We start from the raw sequence: 20,169 nt of genomic DNA on the forward strand, positions 1-20,169 counted from the left end.
CTTTGCCATGAATTGGAACTTCAGCTAGAGAGCATTTCTCCTGTCGCTGGTGCTGTCAGCATAGCTCAGCTGTCTGCTCCCTCCTCACATGGATTCTGGTGTTTGTTGTTTTTTTTTTTAGTTCATTTATCTCCACTTTACATCTTAAAAGAGTTGCAAGCTTGCTCAGTTTTGTCAGACTCTTTGCGACCCTATGGACTGTAGCCCACCAGGCTCCTCTGTCCATGGAATTTTCCAGGCAAGACTACTGCAGTGGGTTGCCATTTCCTCCTCCAGGGCATGTTCCAAACATTGGGACTGAACCCGAGTCTCCGACATCGCCTGCATTGGCAAAGAGGTACAGAATGACTTGTCGTTCTTAACTCATCGCCCAATACTTCTCCGGGTGTCCTACTTTATCCCTCATAGATAAGTCTAGCTCCATTCTGCTGTAAAAAGCCTGACTGCCAGCCTCAAGGGTTGGGTCTATTCCAACCCCCGGTAACTGAAGATTTTCTCCTGTCACTCACAGTTCAGTAGAGCACAAATTACCACCAAGCCCTTAAAACATGATTAATGGCACTCCAGAGGAGGTGTGCCAAGCTCTTTTTTGCAGCCAAGACTTCAGCTTAGCAATGGGGACCCAGCCTTCCTGGAATCCCCCGGTCATTATTTGTCATCTTCCCCGCTTGGTTTTGCCTACTGACAATCAGTAAAGCCCAGAGAACTTGAGTTTCCTCTTGGACTGTTTACTTGAAAAAAAAGTACCTGAATAGCACTCCAGGGAGGGGATAGTTACATAAGAAGAAGTAAGGATAATTCTTTCTAATTTACAAAATGCTTTCATATGTATTGCTTTGATTATTTTGGCAGTTAAGTGGGAATTATTTTGGCTTCACACTTGTATGAAATGAGAAGAGTAAACCTAAATTCTAAATAAAAAGACTGTATCAATGATTTCCTTAAATTTCTCTCCCTAAAGAACCTCATATTTCTCTTAGACTCTGGGCCCGGTTCATTTTATTGCTTGGGCCAAGGTCTTTCTAAAATTTGAGTATAATTGCTTTATAATGCTGTGTTAGTTTCCTCTGTACAATGAAGTGACTCAGCCATATGTACACATATATCCCCTCCCTCTTGAAACCCCCTCCCGCTCCTCCCCCATCCCACTCATCTAGGTCAAAGCAGAACACCGAGAGGAACTCCCTGTGAAACGGAGCAGGACCCTATGGTCCTTGCCCCGCATGTCCTCTGCCTGCCTTTTGTCTGCGGAAAACTTTAGTCAAAGAATACATTTAATCATAAAAGTGAGAAATGCTGAAACAAAGAAAAAGAGTCAAAGGAGACTAAATAATAATAATACCGTCATTAAAGTCAAGGACCTTTAGTTCTTTCTCAAGGGCTATAGATAATATTCAGAGCCATATCCTGTGAGCTGTCTCACAGATATTAAAACACCGGGTGGGAGAAGTTAACGACAAGATGACCACTCTACCCAGGACATGAGCTGCCACAGTTTCAAGAACTGGCTGCAAAGAAATGGGAACAAATGGACCTGGAACTAAAGATTAACCATACCCCAAACAACCGAGATGATGTTGGTCAGACCCCTGATGACCAATTTGAAGATGGCTCTTAGAGATGACTGTGCTGTTTCCACATGGAACTCAGTTAAGCTCTCTTTGTGCAAGAAAAAGAAGAATGTATGTTTCAAAGCTATCTTCCTAACAAATGTGAATGTCATTTTGTATCCAAGGAAACCTAACTCTTCAAGAGTGAAAACATAACTCATCAGGCCTACTGGAAAGAACCTACAGAACAGACTTTGTGGGGTCTTCAAGGGTTAAAGGTCAAATTAAAGATCTTACAAACTGTTCTTAGGTGATCTGTTCTTAAATGAGTAAAACAATATCTGACTTCTCATTCAGGGCTCACATTGATAAACCTTGTTTCAAATCTACCAAAAAAACACTCATTCTATAAGTTTCCCTACCCATGTATTAACAGTATTTTCATCATAATTTCCTAGTAAGTAAAAGCCTATTTTACTATCATATTCCCCAAATGATTTTTCTAGAAATAAAACCAGTTGCCTGGCATTCCTCCTATCCTGCAAATACTATGCTAATTCAAAACTAAAACACCTTCATATTATGCATAGATGAAAAGCAAACGTATCATGGTAAATTTGTTATTTAGACTCCTATAATCTGTCTTAAATGTCCCTTCTATTAACCTTTTTCTTGTTCATCCTTCATTCCAGATTATTTTGAGTTTTGATAGACATGGCCAAATGAGCCTTTTAATTTGTATCTAGTTATAGTCCCTGGTAAGGTGTAGAAATGCCTGTTTCATCACACTGGTCCCAACATGGTTATAATGCTTGCCAAACTAATTGGCAAATTTTAATCTAATTGTTTTAATTTCTAGGCTTTTGATTATTAATAAAATAAAACATTTTTTCAGATGTTTATTGGCCATTTATATGTAAAACTAAGATCATGGCATATGGGCCCATCACTTCATGGCAAATAGATGGGGAAACAGTGGAAACAGTGTCAGACTTTATTTTTGGGGGCTCCAAAATCACTGCAGATGGTGACTGCATCCACGAAATTAAAAGATGCTTACTCCTTGGAAGGAAAGTTATGACCAACCTAGATATCATATTAAAAAGCAGAGACATTATTTTGCCAGCAAAGGTCCGTCTAGTCAAGGCTATGGTTTTTCCAGTAGTCATGTATGGATGTGAGAGTTGGACTGTGAAGAAAGCTGAGCACTGAAGAATTGATGCTTTTGAACTATGGTGTTGGAGAAGACTCTTGAGAGTCCCTTGGACCTCAAAGAGATCCAACCAGTCCATCCTAAAGGAGATCAGTCCTGGGTGTTCATTGGAAGGACTGATGCTGAAGCTGAAACTCCAATACTTTGGCCACCTCATGTGAAGAGTTGACTCATTGGAAAAGACCCTGATGCTGGGAGGGGTTGGGGGCAGGAGGAGAAGGGGACGACAGAGGATGAGATGGCTGGATGGCATCACTGACTTGATGGGCATGAGTTTGAGTAAACTCCGGGAGTTGGTGATGGACAGGGAGGCCTGTCGTGCTGCGATTCATGGGGTCGCAAAGAGTCGGAAACGACTAAGCGACTGAACTGAACTGAATATGGTATTTTTCTGGTTTGACTATTTAAGTCTTTATATCAAGTGTTTCTATTGAAATGTTCACCTTTATCTTAAGAGCTGCTTTTAGGAGCTCATTATAGCATGGATATCAGCTCCTTGTCACTCATGTTATAAATATTTGCCCATCATTTGTTTGTGGTCTCTTAACTTTTTATGTTGTCCTGTTTAGCACAAAAGTTTAAAATGTTCATGGAATCACATCTGTCAATCTCTTCCATTATGGATTTTAAATCTGGGGTCATGCTAAAAATTTTTTCTATGCAAATATGGTAAAAAAAAATCCTCTTATATTTACTTCTCACACTTTTTAGGCGAGTTCATTTGTTTGTTATAAACATTTAAATCTTCAATCTTCCTGAAGTTATTTTAGGTTTGGGTATAAAATAGGGCTTTAGGATTTCCCAGGGGGCTCAGTGGTAAAGAATCCGCCTGCCAAGTAGAAGACAAGGGTACATTTCCTGAGTCAGGAAGACCCCCTGGAGGAGGAAATGGTGACCCACTCTAGGATTCTTGCTTGGGAAATCCCATGGACAGAGGAGCCTGGTGCGCTACAATCCATGGGGTCACAAAAGAGTCGGACATGACTTAGCGACCAAACAACAACAAGGGCTTTACTCTCCTTTTCCTCCAAATGAATAATTAGCTATCCCAGCTACATTTCTTCACTGAACCATTCTTTATCAAGATCACCTGGGAAAATCTTTATCAAGTTTAAAGGTGCATATTGCCATCATAAAATTCTAACCTGAATATTTTTAAAATTCTATGCTGTCTTTGTCTTTTCTTTTGCTAGTTACTTGCTTAATTGGCATCTTGGTCAACAACATAGAAGAGTGTTATGTTATAAGCCTAAGAATTATATTGTTAAGTTTCTTATTAGAAATGATTAGCCTGATACTCTTAAGCAATTAAGCACAGGAATGTCATCAAGCAAAACTGGGCTAAAGTACAAACAAAAAGTCCAAAAGGTTTCCTGGAAAATATAATCTACTTAATCCAAAGTCTCTTTACCCAAAACATTGCAGGTGTGAACCAGTCCTAACACCACACTTTTATAGTAAATGTCTGCTTATCCCTAAATAATAGAGGAAACCTTATGACCAGATTTTTAAAAAATTTTATCTTATGAGAAAGAGGCAAATGATAAAGAAATTATCTTCAAGACTTTATTTAAAGTCTGTATTTCAAAAGACCTTCTTTAAAGCAAAACAACAGTTTCCACTGCCTGTGGGCCTCTGAAGATTAAAGACTGACATTTACACAGAGAACCCAGAGACTATGATGACCAGATCATTCTCATCAACAAAATTCAGCCGTATTTTGCACTTTTTTCATGTCTGTTCACCTTTTTGGATTTTATTCATTTAACTGACCGTGCACAGGAGATTTACAATAACTCTAGAAAATGCTAGGGCACTTTCACACTTATTAATTCTTATGGATATTTGTCCTCCATATGCCAGAGCCCAGGTTTTCATGTGCCATTGAACTGGAGCTTCTATGAGATTCTCTGTGGCTTGCTGGGGAGTGGGGTGCTCTAAGAGACACCCCTCCCCGCATTTCCTCTGGTTTTGTGTACTACAGTGGTGGAATTCAGCAAGACTAGAACTACCTGGGCATGGGAGAGAGGGTAATGCTCTACATCTTTTGCACCATCCTTCTAGGTTCCTAGATTATTTTCACAGCTATTAAGACCATATATCCAGTCCAGAACTATGAAGGCCTTGATATCCTGTGAGCACATCTCTGCTCAGACACAATCTATGTAACTATGGGTATTTCCTGACAAAAATCTTTGGAAAGAGAACAAGGCAGAATGTTTTGAAAATTGCAAAGATGTATGTTTAGATCGGGTAGAATGTTGTTTCATAAGGCATTCCTGTTTGTTTAGTCACTAAGTCATATTCGATTCTTTTGTGATCCCATGGACTTCTGTGACTCCATGGACTATAGGTTCCTTTGTCCGTGGGATATGCCAAAAATAATGGAATGGGTTGTCATTTTCTTCTCCAGGGGATCTTCCCGACTCACGGATCAAACTTGCATCTCCTACATTGGCAGGTGGATTCTTTACCTCTGAGTCACCAGGGACACGAACATGAATAGCCTTAAGCAAAACTGTGAATTCAGTGACATTGTTGGGGGAAGCCATTCGTCTACTTTCTGAGTTGTTCACCCTGGGGACACACCCCAGCCACTGCTCACATCCTTCCATACCCAGTACCCTATTGCTTCTTCCAGTTCATGCTTGCACCAAACCAAAGTGCTCAGAAAGCCTTCCTCAGTGATCATTGCAAAGAAATAGAGGAAAACAATAGAATGGGAAATACTAGAGATCTCTTCAAGAAAATTAGAGATACCAAGGGAAATTTTCATGCAAATATGGGCTCAATGAAGAACAGAAATGGTATGGACTAACAGAAGCAGAAGATATTAAGAAGAGGCGGCAAGAATACACAGAAGAACTATACAAAAAAGATCTTCATGGCCCAGATAATCAGGATGGTATGATCACTCACCTAGAGCCAGACATCCTGGACGCGAAGTTAAGTGGGCCTTAGGAAGCATCACTACGAACAAAGCTAGTGGAGGTGATGGAATTCCAGTTAAGCTATTTCAAATCCTAAAGGATGATGCTGTGAAAGTGCTACACTCAATATGTCAGCAAATTTGGAAAACTCAGCAGTGGCCACAGAACTGGAAAAGGTCAGTTTTCATTCCAATCCCAAATAAAGGCAATGCCAAAGAATGCTCAAACTACCACACAATTACACTCATCTCACACGCTAGTAAAGTAATGCTCAAAATTCTCCAAGCCAGGCTTCAGCAATACGTGAACCGTGAACTTCCAGATCTTCAAGCTGGTTTTAGAAAAGGCAGAGGAACCAGAGATCAAATTGCCAACATCTGCTGGATTATCGAAAAAGCAAGAGAGTTCCAGAAAAAAAACATCTATTTCTGCTTTATTGACTATGCCAAAGCCTTTGACTGTGTGGATCACCACAAACTGTGGAAAATTCTTAAAGAGATGGGAATACCAGACCACCTGACCTGCCTCTTGAGAAATCTGTATGCAGGTCAGGAAGCAACAGTTAGAACTGGACATGGAACAACAGACTGGTTCCAAATAGGGAAAGGAGTACATCAAGGCTGTATATTGTCACCCTGCTTATTTAACTTGTATGCAGAGTACATCAGAGAAATGCTAGATTGGATGAAGGAAAAGCTGGAAACAAGATTGCCGGGAGAAATATCAATAACCTCAGATATGCAGATGATGCCACACTTATGGCAGAAAGCAAAGAAGAACTGAAGAGCCTCTTGATGAAAGTGAAAGAAGAGAGTGAAAAAGTTGGCTTACAGCTCAACATTCAGAAAACTAAGGTCATGGCATCTGGTCCCATCACTTCATGGCAAATAGATGGGGAAACAGTAGAAATAGTGACAGACTTTATTTGGGGGTGAGGGGGGCACTCCAAAATCACTGCAGATGATGACTGCAGCCATGAAATTAAAAGACACTTACTCCTTGGAAGAAAAGTTATGACCAACCTAGACAGCATATTAAAAAACAGAGACATTACTTTGTCAATGAAGGTCTGTCTAGTCAAGGCTATGGTTTTTTCCAGTGGTCATGTATGGATGTGAGAGTTGGACTATAAAGAAAGCTGAGCACCGAAGAATTGATGCTTTTGAAATGTGGTGTTGGAGAAGACTCTTGAGAGTCCCTTGGACTGCAAGGAGATCCAACCAGTCCATCCTAAAGGAAATCAGCCCTAAATATACATTGGAAGGACTGATGCTGAAGCTGAAACTCTAATACTCTGGCCACCTGATGCAAAGAGCTGATTCATTGGAAAAGACCCTGATGCTGGGAAAGATTGAAGACGGGAGGAGAAGGGGACAACAGAGGATGAGATGATTGGATGGCATCACCAACTCGATGGATATGAATTTACATAAACTCCGGGATTTGGTGATGGACAGGGAGGCCTGGCGTGCTGCAGTCCATGGGGTCGCAAAGAATAGGACACGACTGAGTGACTGAACTGACTGAAATGAAAGTGCTCAAAAATGTCACTGACACCCTAATTTGAATGAGTGTGTTCATTTACTTTTCCTAAGAGTATATTTCTGTCTCTTTAATTACAGAACGAATGGCATCAGAGGGCACATGGATACCAAACTATCGAGCCCCCTCGTCCTCAGCACAAGACATAAACCCTTCATGAGAATCCTGTCCCTGTTTTTCAAAAAGAGTAAAGGAATACACTGTCTTTTTAGAGAAGCAAGATATATGTACCTATGAGGCACGTCAGCAACAATTTACATCAACTTGTGGTCATGCATTAAATAGGAGTGCGTGCAAGTCAAGCCTCTTAGACTCAACATGTTCATGCTCCAGTTTTGACACTTTATGCTCATGGCTACTATTTTGCACATTAAATAACTAGAACAAGAACAGCTGAATAATTTGCTCAAGATTATGCCACTTGGTAACGGCAACCCACTCCAGTTTTATTGCCTGGAGGATCCCATGGCAAAAAGAGCCTGGTAGGCTACAGTCCATGGGATCGCAAGAGTCAGACACAACTTAGTGATTAAACCACTGATGGCTGAATAAAGTACTCTGTGTGGTTGTATAAAGTACGATCCTTTTAAATTTGGGTTATGGTTGAATAATTAGTAGTTGTTTTATTAAAAACATAACAAAAGGTTTGTGTTAATACTCTGATAAATTACAAAATATATTTTAATCTGATTTTGTTACTTCCCTTGACTCTGTAATCTCCAGCCTACTGTGTGTTATTACCAGGTTTGATTTAATGGATTTGTCCATGGAAATGCCAAAGGCATCATTTCCCCCTACCTGTGACCTTCCTTCCATACCTCCTTTGGTAACTTCCCATGATTTAGTCTCTGGCATGGATGAATTACATTGAATATCAGGCTTTCATACATGGATTCTTCATGAAAAAGAAAAAGGAAAAGAAAAATGACTACATTTCAAGGCCTGTCAGAAAATATAACATGTCACTTTGTACTTATTTAGGGGAGAGAGACAAGGAAGTGATTAAAAACATCAGTTTGTGAATTTTTCAGAGCCCAGAGAAGAAGGTAAATTGGAAATACTTCCTGGAAATACACCAATTAGGTCAAATCTTAAATTAATTCATCCTAAAGTGAAGATAAACTTGATCTTCTTAGATGGCTCAGTGGTAAAGAATCCACTGCCAATGCAGGAAATGCGGGTTTAGTTCCTGGGTCAGGAGGGTCCAAGGGAGAAGGAAATGGCAACCTGCTCCAGTATTCTTGCCTGGGAAATCCCATGGACAGAGGAGACTGGCTGGCTATAGTCCACGGGGTGGCAAAGAGTCAGACACGACTTAGTAACTTAAAAACAACAAGACTAATATATTGCTAATTTGTGGAAGCCATGAGATTGAAGTTTGTACAATTATCTTTGGTGGATGGAACCTTCTTTATTTCAGTCAATCCACCTCCCAGACACCCCCTCTCCAAGAAGAAGGGATACTGTATTGAAATCGATAGAGAGAAGGTTATGCTTTGAATCAACAACCTTGAGCCTGAGACTCACATAACATCTCAATTTATATAGTTACCAAGAAACTGAACTCGATTGTATCTGTTCATTGTTTTCTCCACTCTCCATTCCTTTAGTTACCCTTCTTCAGGAAATGGGATATTGAAATATGAGTTTCAATTATCGAAAACTAATCTCAGATTAACAGATGGTAAGGATGATGCTAAGACACGTTCTAAGGAATCAAATCACAGCGTTAGGGCTTACCTGTGATTCCACTCTTCACATCACAGCCCCTGGGAGCCCTTCTTCCGGGGTAATCGTGGCTCAATCACTTCTTGCTCTGTTTGGAAAGACAATCGTAATATCTGAGCCGCAGCAGCTCGCTGGAAGGTGTACAGGCCACTGATTTCCCAGTAACTCCTGTAGCACATTGCTACCCTGTAGGCAGACAAGCCCAGAACACACCCCCTTCAAGAAGGAAGAGAAAAATACCTTTCTGTTGACTCTCCCTCCCACTTAGCGTCCCTATCAGGCCTGGTAAGAGGAAGGAGCTCAGAGCCCATGACCTAACAATTCTCCCAGCAGACAGAAATCACGGAGGGGAAATGGGAGGAAAATGCTCTAGGGGAATGCAGGACACTTCTGTCCTCGATGTGTGTGTTTCACAGTGTCATTCTGCCCAGCTTCCACAACCAGCCTCTGGACACCCAGGGTCATACCTCATAAAGCAGAAGGAATGCAGCCCTCCGTGTGTAAGTTTCAGGTGGGGAGAGGTGGGTCATACCAGTGGGGTATGGAGAGAGGCAGATATTATTTCTCCTTTTCTGATTTTCTTGTGCAACACTGAATAATTGGCCTGCTACTTTCCCAGATGGAGCCCCCTCAGACTTCTGTTTGGAATACTACAGAATGAAGGTGGGCAAAGGAGGGCCCTGGCATGTACGCACAGGGAAAATGCTTTTAATATGTTGTTTGTCCTTAGAAAACCTCATGCTAAAACTTGTTCACTTCTTGCATAAGTTTCTTTCTCCTTTCTCCCATCCAGGTTGAAAACTAACACTCCACAATCACCAATAATTTGAGGTAGCTGACTCTAAGTCACTCTGTAACTTACAAATGATTTGAGGCAGCTTATAATACTAACACTTAAAATCATACTAGAATAAACATAAAGAAATTTAAACTGTAATAGTTCTATACACAAACTATATATATATGTATATGGAATATTAAAAAGAGAAACTATAAAAGTAGAGCATCAACTAAGAGAAAGAATGTAAATAAAAACCTATTAGGTAGTTGTCATGTTTTGTAAATTGAAAGCTTGTCTATGAACAGAGCTTCCTAGCAAGGAAAAGAGGAAGCTAGTCTGGTAGACTGCTCTTATTATCAGAAGAGAGAGGAAATATACACTTTCTCAGGAAGAACAAAAAGGTCTTGGAGCACTAAAATCTAATAGAAATCTTTTTTTTAGAGAGAACAATATTCCCCAAACTATCAAGGTCCATAACTTCGAGTTGAAGACTGACCTTCAGTGCCAAGCAGGCCTAACCTCAAAGTGATCTTCTTGTTTCCAAATCCAGCTTGGCCACTGGTCCACATCCTCGCTCTTCATGACCGGGCCTGGATCTGGTCCAGTGGAAGAGTTGACAAGAGAACGAAGCCATTCTGATAACCCCCAGTTTTTCAAGGGCATCAACCATCCCTCCTGTGTCACCCACTAGCCTGGGTGGAATAGAGCTGATGTCATAATTCAGCCAAGTTAATTCCCTTCTCTTCATGTGCCTTTTCAACACGATTTTGCCTGTTTTGGAGATCCACCAATGGTAAGTGGGGGCCAAATATTCATTGAATACGAAGAGTCAAGGTCTTCTAGACCTGTGTGCGTGCCTTTGGTTGATCCAATGCCTAACGTTCTAGGATCAGATGCCATCTTTGCAGTTCAGTGCTGCCTTTTCCTTTTGTCTGTATTAAAATGCAAGAGCTTGTAGGAGCACTTATGTCACTGACATCTCAGTGTTCGTAAAATGAGGCTAATATTTACTAATTACTTAGGGAGAAAGTAGCAATAGAATTGGGTGGAGGGGGAGGGAGAGAGGTAAGGAAACAGTGGAAGAGTGAACAAATAAAAACCGATCAATCAGCATAGAACTAGGCATGGTGAGGGCTGGCAGCTCTGATGACAGCTTTATTCACCTCCAGCTCTTTGTGCCATGAAGCCCAGCAACTTCCTAGGCACTGGTGTATAACCCTTACAACCAAAGTGACCCCTACTGTTTCTTAGACCAAAGAAATGGTTTCATTTAGCAGATACAGTAAGTCTCCTACATATGAATGAGTTCCGAACCAAGCGTGCATTTGTAAGTCCAACAAAGTTAGCCTAGGTCCCCAACTAACACAGCTGACTATACAGTACTGTGCTGTAATAGGTTTATAATACTTTTCACACAAATAATGCATAAAAAACAAACAAAAAGTTAAGAGAATATTTTTAGTCTTACAGTATTGTATCTTGGAAAATACAGTGGTACCGTGCAACAACTGGCATACAGGGGCTGGCATCAAGCGAACAGGCAAGAAGAATTACTGCCTGGAGGAGGAAGATGAGATGGGAGATGGTAGAGCTGAGGGATTGTGGCAATAGGGAACAGAGGGCAAGCTGCAATTTCACTCACACCTGATGATGATGGAACCTACATTTCAACGCATCTTTGAAAATCTGCAAGTTGAAGCTTCAATATATAGGGGGCTTACTGTTACAAGAAAATTAAGCACCCAGTAAACATCAGTGGTTTCATAAATACATTGATTCTGGTGAAACTCTGAATCCAAATAAATTAATGTGTTTAATAGCTAATTCTATAGTTGATAGAATACGATCATAGTAGGCACAATATTTAGGTTGTGCCGAAAAGACCAATGCAGGAGCTCCAGAAGATTCGAGTTTGATCCCTGGGTCAGGAGGATCCTCTGGAGGATGAAAGGGCAAGCCACTCCAGTATTCTTACCTGGAAAATCCCATGAACAGAGGAGTCTGGTGGGCTACATACAGTCCATGGGGTCACAAAGAGTCAGATGTGACTGAGCAACCGAGTGCCCAGGCATGTCACACAGAGGGTGTGCTTCTAACTACAATGACTCAACCCCAAACCATTTAGTCACCCCTTGTAGCTTCCTCCTAATAATTTGTTAACACACGCAATGCTGAATTTTTCATTATTTCCTGGTTAGGGGATGGGGTGCCTCTGTCATGGCAGAGAACAAAAAGAAAAGGGAAGAAGCATAGTGTGAGCCTTGGGGTGACATGTATGACACGTCTTTGTTATAAACATAAGAAGAGCACCTTCTGCAAAGGCAGAGTCATGGAAACACTGCTGCTCTGGTATGACTGCTCCTTCTGCCCCCAAATCTCACACACTGACCTATGAAGCAGAAACAAGGTTCTTCACTTGACAGTACAAAGGCAGCTAAACAAATGCATTTTGGTCCATCTGGTCAACTCTACACTTTTTTTCCTCTGGTGGTCTTGACCACAGAGCTTCCTTGGCAAGGCTGGCTCCAGCATCCTGCGAATGCTGAAGAAGAGCAAGAAGGAAGAGCATCAGACCTTCTAACTCCATCTATTTGTGTTGGTTTCCTGAGCAGTCTGATGGCTTCATTTCCAGCAAAAGAGCAGTCACAGGAATAAACAGCAATAAACCTGAGGTCTGGGAGAAAGGAAATTGTAAACAAAATTGTATTATCAAAACTAGTTATCTAACTCTTCTGACCTCAACAAACCTTTCTGGAGAGACAGTTGTGAGTCTGAGACAGTATCTTAATTGAATCGGCAGGTGGACCTACAAAGGACATGAACCCATGCCAAGGAGTGTTCATCCATCTGATGTGCTGGATATCCTTTGAGCTTGATTTCTGAGAAGCTCTGATCCAGGAGCAGCAAACACAAATGGCTACCTTAAATGATATGGTGATTCAAACAGGGGAGAGGACCTGAACTGATTCCGGTGGCTTTATTCCATTATTGTGAAAGGGTTAAATGCAATTTAAAAAAGATTCAGGTATAATTATACAAAAAAAAAAAAACTGAAAGGAGAAGTAAAGAAGGGAGGAGTTGATTATAAAATGCAAATTTCAGTGAGTAATGTGGTAATTCTTACAAATATGGCAAAACAATCAAAATGGATGTAGTCTCTTACCACTCAGAACTAGGACTTAAAGAGAGGCAGGTGGGGACTTATTAGACTGTCTGAGGACAAAACTTGGTCAATGTGACTTATGAGAAACTGTTGTGGGGGATGGTGTTATTGCAAAATAATAGTATTGCTACTAAGCATTAATGTAAAGGACATTTGGACTTCCCTGGTGGTCCAGTAGTTAAGAATCTGCCTTGCAGTTCAAGGGACCAGGGTTCATTCCCTGGTTGGGAAGATCCCACTTGCCTTGAAGCAACTAAGCCTGTGAGTCACATCTACTGAGCTCGCATGCCACATCTAAAGAGCCTGCACACTGCATGGAAACATCTTCAGTGACTCAATGAAGATCCCATGTGCTGCAACTAAGACTGGACACAGCCAAATAAATAAATAGTTTTTTTAAAAAAAAGACATTGAAGTAAACAAGGAGAGAGTTTGCAAAACTAACATGTTTAGTGCTCAGTAAAAACAGCTGATTCTCAACGCTTGACAGTTCATCTCATTCTCTCCTTTGCTGTCTAGGTCAACTTCTAGGTTTTTGATTGTTACACTTGTCTCTTACATGATTGGGAGAAGTTCCTATAGTCTTGCAAAGACTTGCAAATTACTCTCAAGGCAATGGTTTTTCCAGTAGTCATGTATGGATGTGAGAGTTGGACTGTGAAGAAAGCTGAGCACCGAAGAATTGATGCTTTTGAACTGTGGTGTTGGAGAAGACTCTTGAGAGTCCCTTGGACTGCAAGGAGATCCAACCAGTCCATCCTAAAGGAAATCAGTCCTGGGTGTTCACTGGGAGGACTGATGTTGAAGCTGAAACTCCAATACTTTGGCCACCTCATGCAAAGAGTTGAGTCATTGGAAAAGACCCTGATGCTGGGAGGGATTGGGGGCAGGAGGAGAAGGGGACGACAGAGGATGAGATGGCTGGATGGCATCACCGACTTGATGGGCATAGGTTTGGGTAGACTCTGGGAGTTGGTGATAGACAGGGAGTCCTGGTGTGCTGCGATTCATGAGGTCGCAGAGTTGGACACGACTGAGTGACTGAACTGACTGACTGAATCATGTTCCAAGGACTGTTCTGAGTCATTTCCATGTGTTTGTATATCCTCAGCACTCTGTGAGGCAGTAACCACTAACATCCCCATTTTACAGATGAGGAAACAGAGGCACAGAGCAGTTAAGGAAATGATGGGCTACGAGAGGAACACAACCAGACTTCAGAGTCTATTTTCTGAACCTTCATTGCTTCTTAAAGACATACGAGAAATACATAGAGAAGTGCCCAACGCTTGCGGAAGAACCAAAGGAAAGGTAAAGGCAAGGTTGTCTCAGGTACTAAAGAGACACAGCATTCTTAGCATCTGAACTTTCCATAATAAGTTGGAGACCAAAACCCCATAGAATCTACAGTTTCATTTCATTCAAGTGGCTTCAAGAGTCATTAAATTCAAGGCCCTGGGTAAATTCAACAGTCAGGCAATCCTCTAACCACTGCCCTTAATCAGTTCAGAATGTACTATGTTTGAATGTCAGAGATAACAGAGAAGAGAGAGCCATGGACTATAAAAGTAGTCCATGAGCTTTTTACCCCCTACTCTGCCTGTCTTTAAAGTGAGAATTATGCAGCACCAAAAAAAAAAAAAAATTCCCTGAGAGGCCAGTGGTTAGGACTTGGGACTTTCACTTCCAGGGCCCGGGTTCACCCTCTAGTCAGGGAACTAAGATTCTGCAAGCTGTGCGGCCAGCAGAAAGAACAATAAAATAAAATAAGAAAGGACTCCCACCCTAGTGGACCCTGCAGACCCTCATGAGGCACATGAAATACACAACCACAGGCACCAGAACGTATCCTTTGTGTACGTGTGATGCTCAGGAATTCACACGAGCACCTGGCAGGCTCAGTGAAGAATTCCTACTAATACAAGCATGTGTGCTAAGTCACTTCAGTCGTCTCTGACTCTTTGTGACCTGCTGGTCAATAGCCACCAGGCTCCTTCCTCCATGGGGTTCTCCAGGCAAGGATACTGGTGTTGCCATGTCCTCCTCAAGGCAATCTTCCTGACCCAGGGATCCAACCCCATCTCTTATGTCTCCTGCACTGGCAGGCAGGTTCTTTACCATTAGCTCCAACTGGGAAGCCCTAATACATTTTCCACGTTGAATTCTGCTTTTACTACACAGGTTCTAGAGTCCAAACCCTTAACAGTAAGATGTATTTCTCCACCCGCTGAAGCAGCAGAGTAAAGTAACACCACAGAGATGGAGAACAGTTGTGAATCTGTTAGATTAGAGGCTAAAAATCCAACAGACTGTCATTTCATTGCCCCTAAGGGTGCATTTTGAGGATGAAAAGTTGTCCCAGAACAAAATAAATCTGATTCTGTCCCTGGGCACTTTTTCTTTGACATTATGGCTGTCTTAGGCTTCCTTAAGAGAATAAACATCCGTTGAAGCTGTGACCTGAGATTAGGGCATTCTTTTTTACTTAAGAATTGCTTCTTTTTACCAAACCACAGGTTGACTCCAGGCCTTCCCAGGAGGCTCAGTGGTAAAGAATCCACCTGCCTATGAAACAGGAGACACAGGTTCAATCCCTGGGTCAGGAAGGTCCCCTATATGGTGATGGAAACCTACTGGAGTATTCTTGCCTGGGAAATTCCATGACAGAGGTGCCTGGCGGGCTACAGTCCATGGGGTCACAAAGAGTCAGACATGACAGAGCTATTGACCACATACGTTGACCCCAAGGCTTCAGAATGTCCTTTAAGCATAGGGAGACATCTAGCGGCCAAGATTCACAATGTGCAAGAAGCCACCTGTTAACAAAATCGGGTACAACTGCTCAGATTGCCATGAGTGCCCAGGGGACCTTGCTGGGAGGTGAGGGGAGGAGAGAGTGTGGTCTAATCTCCAAGAATCTGAGCTATTTTGTCTACTTGCAGTAGAGTTCACTCATTCATCTACTTAAAATTCAGCTAACTTTCATATTAAATACCTACTAGGTGAAAGATGCTGTGCTAGGTTCTGGGGACCTCAAAATCTGTGAATACTTCTATTTATAACTCTATCACTTAATAGAAAGGCTTGAGCCTAATGGAAAAACTAGGCCACCAACAATCAATTAAAATCCATTGTGATAAGGGCTACCCACACTACGGCAGCCCCTGGAAGAGGCCCTTGCATCTTTGAGGATTAGGGGAAAGCAAGTCTAAACCACAGGTCTCAGACTGGCACCCTCAGGGCCCCATCTGGCTCACAGATGTGTTTCACTTGGCTCAGGCAATGTTTTTAAAACTATCTATTTAGTTGCTAACATTTAAACATAAGGGGATTTCACATGCAAATTCAGATTTTTTAGTTGGGGCATTTTTTGAAATGGGCATGTCTGACAATACTGTTTCCCTATTCCTGCCTTGGTGACATTTGGTTGGAGCTGAATACAGGCTGCCCATATTCTTGTAGCTTTTTTCCATCACCGCCGAGAATGTACTGTTTCAGCGAATTTTTGGTAGGTTTCAAATGAACAGGGTAAAAAACTCAAACTTAGAAAAATATATTTGTTGGAAAATTAGTCTCCTAAAACTTGTGTTTCACAGCCCACAGATTGTCATCTACAAAAGCACACACTCTCACCAGTTAGATAGTATATAAATATGTATCCCTACCTTACAACTTAAACCGGAATCCATTTCATCTGGGTTACATGTCAAAACAAAATATGAAACTATAAAGATACTAGAAGAAAAATGGGAGTTGTTGCTCTTGTATCCCTTAATTTGTTGAATTAATGACAAAATCTTTCCAAATTAAAACCCTAGCCCAGACATGACCCAAAGGAACAATTGGTATTCAACTATATAAAAAAGATGGGGGGCAGGGGAGGATGCTTCACGGTAAAAAAAATACAAAAAAAATAGCATCTAAATATAAATAATTGGGCTTCCCTGGTGGTCTAGTGGTTAAAAATCCACCTTGAAATGCAGGGGCCAACGGTTCAATCCCTGGTCTGGGAAGACCCCACATGCTGAGGAGCAACTAAGCCAGTGGGTCACAACTGCTGAAGCCTGTACACCCTAGCCCTTGTGCCCCGCAACAAGAGAAGCACCACAATAAGAAGCCTGCCCACCACAACTAGAGAAAGCCTGCACGCAACAGCAAAGACCCAGGGCAGCCAAAAATAAAAATAAATAAAGCTGAGTCTTAAGAAGTGAAATAAATAAATAAATATATTTGGGAAAATACTTTCAATGTATATCTTAAGTGACTCTTCTCTTGAATGTGTAAATAGTTCTCATAAACCTGTAAGAAAAAGTTATATCTGTTGAATTACTTTCTAGGCCCACTGTTTACCTGGGATGTTGCTGATTAGCAAACTCCAACCTGGGTAAATTTTGTGTCCTTGTAAATGCTCCACTTGACCTGAAATGCCGTCTATCCAGTCAGCCAAATATCAAGCCAACTCTGGGCTCTATATTCATTTCCTTGTTCTTTCTCAGCCCAAGCAAGCAGACTCTGTAGCCTGGGTCAATCAGATATTTTCTCTTTGCTCTTCCTTATTCCTTGTTCTTTACCCTGTAAAGCTTTCGTTTTGCACTTCTTTGAATGGAGACTTTCTGCTTCATGAAGTGTTAAATAAAGCTTGTTTGTATCAACTGAACTGTCTTCTTTAACCATTTTTACCACAACCAGAGAGAGAAGTGGACAGAATGATATGAAAAAAACAAAACAAAAATTAAAATAATTCTATTATTTTATTTTTTCACATAAATATATGAAAAGCAAGGAAAAGTCTAATATAACAAGAAAAATGAAAAGCAAAACATTAATGAAATATTATGTTTCCCTTCTCCGGTGGGGCAAAGGGTTGATAATACTGTTGCCGGTAGGAGGAAATAAGCAGTCTCATATCTAGCTAGTGGGAGTATAAATCAGTAAGTCTCTGCCAAATTTTAAAATGCACATATTCTTTAACCTAGCAATTCAATTTTCTAGATATAAAAAACTACAGATATACTCGCTCACGTGCAAAATGATATCTATATAAATATGTCTGGTGCAGAATTATTTTTGACATGTGACAATTGGAAGCAATATAAAAGTCCACCAGTAGGTGTGGGGATTGTTTTTATTTAAAACGTCTGCACAATGTAAACCTCTTTTGTTTTAAGCAACTGAAATTCTGAAATTGTTACCACCATGTGACTCCACTGGCTAGTAAAGAAATCAGTTCAAGAGTGGAACAAAAGCTATCCATAAGAGAAATCTGAAAAATTAATGGCATTTGCTTCTGGTCTGGCTAATGTGCAGCAAAGAAACTGTTGCAGGAGACTGAACTAAAAGCAATCCATGAAAAAAAAAAAAAAAAGGCAATCCATGTAATGCCATGAAACAGTTGTGAGAACTTGTCTGGCGAATAATAACATACTGAATAAGCTCATGGTCTTAGGTTAAGAAGTTAGAATCCCTTTTAACACAGCTATTGGCTCTCTAGACAATGTAACTCAAAAACATAATTGGCTTTTAATCTGTTTTATTCCAATTAGTTCAATGTGCCAGTCACTATGCCCCATTTCTTTTCCCAGCAGCTACCTTGAGTGTATCAGGCTTTGATGGGAGAACTGTACAGGTCTATAATTCTGGAGCAATTTTGTCCACTGCAAGGATTTACCTAGACCCACTTTAATTATTCCAGATGTTTAAGCACAAGATTTGATCATCATACTCTTGACTTGCTCCTTGTCATGAGGCTTAGTTGTAATTGGCCTTAATCACTCAAAGGCCATATCAGGTTTAATTTTTTCTAGTTAGAAATGGGAATTAGTTATAGCTTCTGTCTGACCAGATCCTGGAGTTTGAGGACTTTTCTTCTTTTCATTCCTCCTTGAGAACAGCCATCTTTTTCTTACAATGCATGTTTGGTTTTTTTTCCAGTTATCTACTCATTTGTTCCAACACTGTTGATTGAATAATCCATTTTTCCTCATTGATTTGACATACCACCTGTATTAAACATGAAATTTTTTTGTGCCCTTTAATGGACTTCACATTCTCTGCATTCATCACTATCTACTCAAAGACCAGCTTGGCGTTATGTGCTATAGCTTCATAATACACTTCTAGATACTTACTCAAGGGAAATGAAAATAATCTATCCACACAAAGAGCTCTATGCAATGTTCACAGCAGCTTTATTTATAATAGCCCAAATCTGGCAATAATCCAAATTTCCATCAACAGGTAAAAGGACAAACAAATTCAGATATAGCCACAGAATGGAATACTACTCAGAAGATGTGTAATGTTCTTAGCATGATATCTGGGTGTGTAAGCTATAATAAGGAAGTTGTGTTCTGTGCAAGAACAATGCTGTACAAGGTATAAGGTATAAGATATTGGGAATTCCCTGGTTGTCTAGTAGTTAGAACTCTGTGCTTCTACCACAGGGGGCACAGGTTTGATCCCTGGTTGGGAAACTAAGATCCTGCAAGCTGTGCAATGCAGCCACCAAAAAATGCCTTAAAAAGAAAAAAAAAAGGCAAATACAAGGTGTTGCCTTCCTTGGTTTTAATCTGTACTCATCCTGATGAGCTTCACCGCTCTTTGCCTACTTTGGATTATAGTGTTTCCATGACTGTTCGAGTGGATGATAACTTCCATTCTATTCAAAAAGTATATACCAAGACTCTATGCACGGAGCCCATCATTAAGTACTAATACTTAAATACTGTCAGAGACACAATTAGAAGTAAACTGGGTCCCAGGATGTAAGACAGGAGCTAACAGTTTTGTATGGGAAACAGCACTAATTCATTAAAAAAAAAAAATTGAGAACAATATTAGGCATCACAATGAACATTTCCAATGCCTCTTACCTGTTTACGTTCAATAAAAGCAACAAGCAGAAGAATAACCTTAGTATCATAAGAACTTAATCAACACCTTAAGCGATGCCACACTCGCAGATCTTCTCACTTCCACCTGGTGGGACAGCCAATTTGTCTTATGACGTCATTTTCCATGGACTGGGGCTCCAACTTTTGGCTTTCCTGTTTCTGGCTTTTCAATAAACCATCACGGTGTTATCATACATTAAATTGTTCACCCTTTGCTGAACTTATTTTGTCTTTGGCATGTAGTTGAAGTTATCTCATGGAAGTTATTCTAATCCCTCTTAAATGAGTCCCTTTAATTTGTCTTAATTTTAATTTTTAGACCTCAGAGCACATTTTTACACAGAGTAATCTCAAACTTAGTGCTTCTTT

General features: G+C 40.7%; 1 protein-coding gene across 5 annotated transcripts in view; it reads right to left on the reverse strand.

Annotated features, from left to right (window-relative positions):
- Positions 1-17,337, reverse strand: part of ADGRF1 (adhesion G protein-coupled receptor F1) — a 53,093-nt gene extending 35,756 nt beyond the window's left edge. For 2 of the 5 annotated variants that reach the window (XM_043908735.1, XM_043908734.1), the window contains exons 1-2: positions 17,258-17,337; positions 8,976-9,051 (exon numbers count right to left, since the gene is read on the reverse strand). The gene's annotated coding sequence lies outside the window, so the exon portion shown is untranslated. Of the gene's footprint in view, positions 1-8,975; positions 9,112-9,203; positions 9,267-17,257 lie in introns of those variants that run through there. The other 3 variants (XM_043908737.1, XM_043908733.1, XM_043908736.1) reach the window with 2 other exon arrangements.
- Positions 17,338-20,169: the final 2,832 nt, after the last annotated feature.

This window comes from Cervus elaphus, chromosome 7 (genome assembly GCF_910594005.1).
Source record: "Cervus elaphus chromosome 7, mCerEla1.1, whole genome shotgun sequence".
Taxonomy (NCBI): Eukaryota; Metazoa; Chordata; class Mammalia; order Artiodactyla; family Cervidae; genus Cervus; species Cervus elaphus.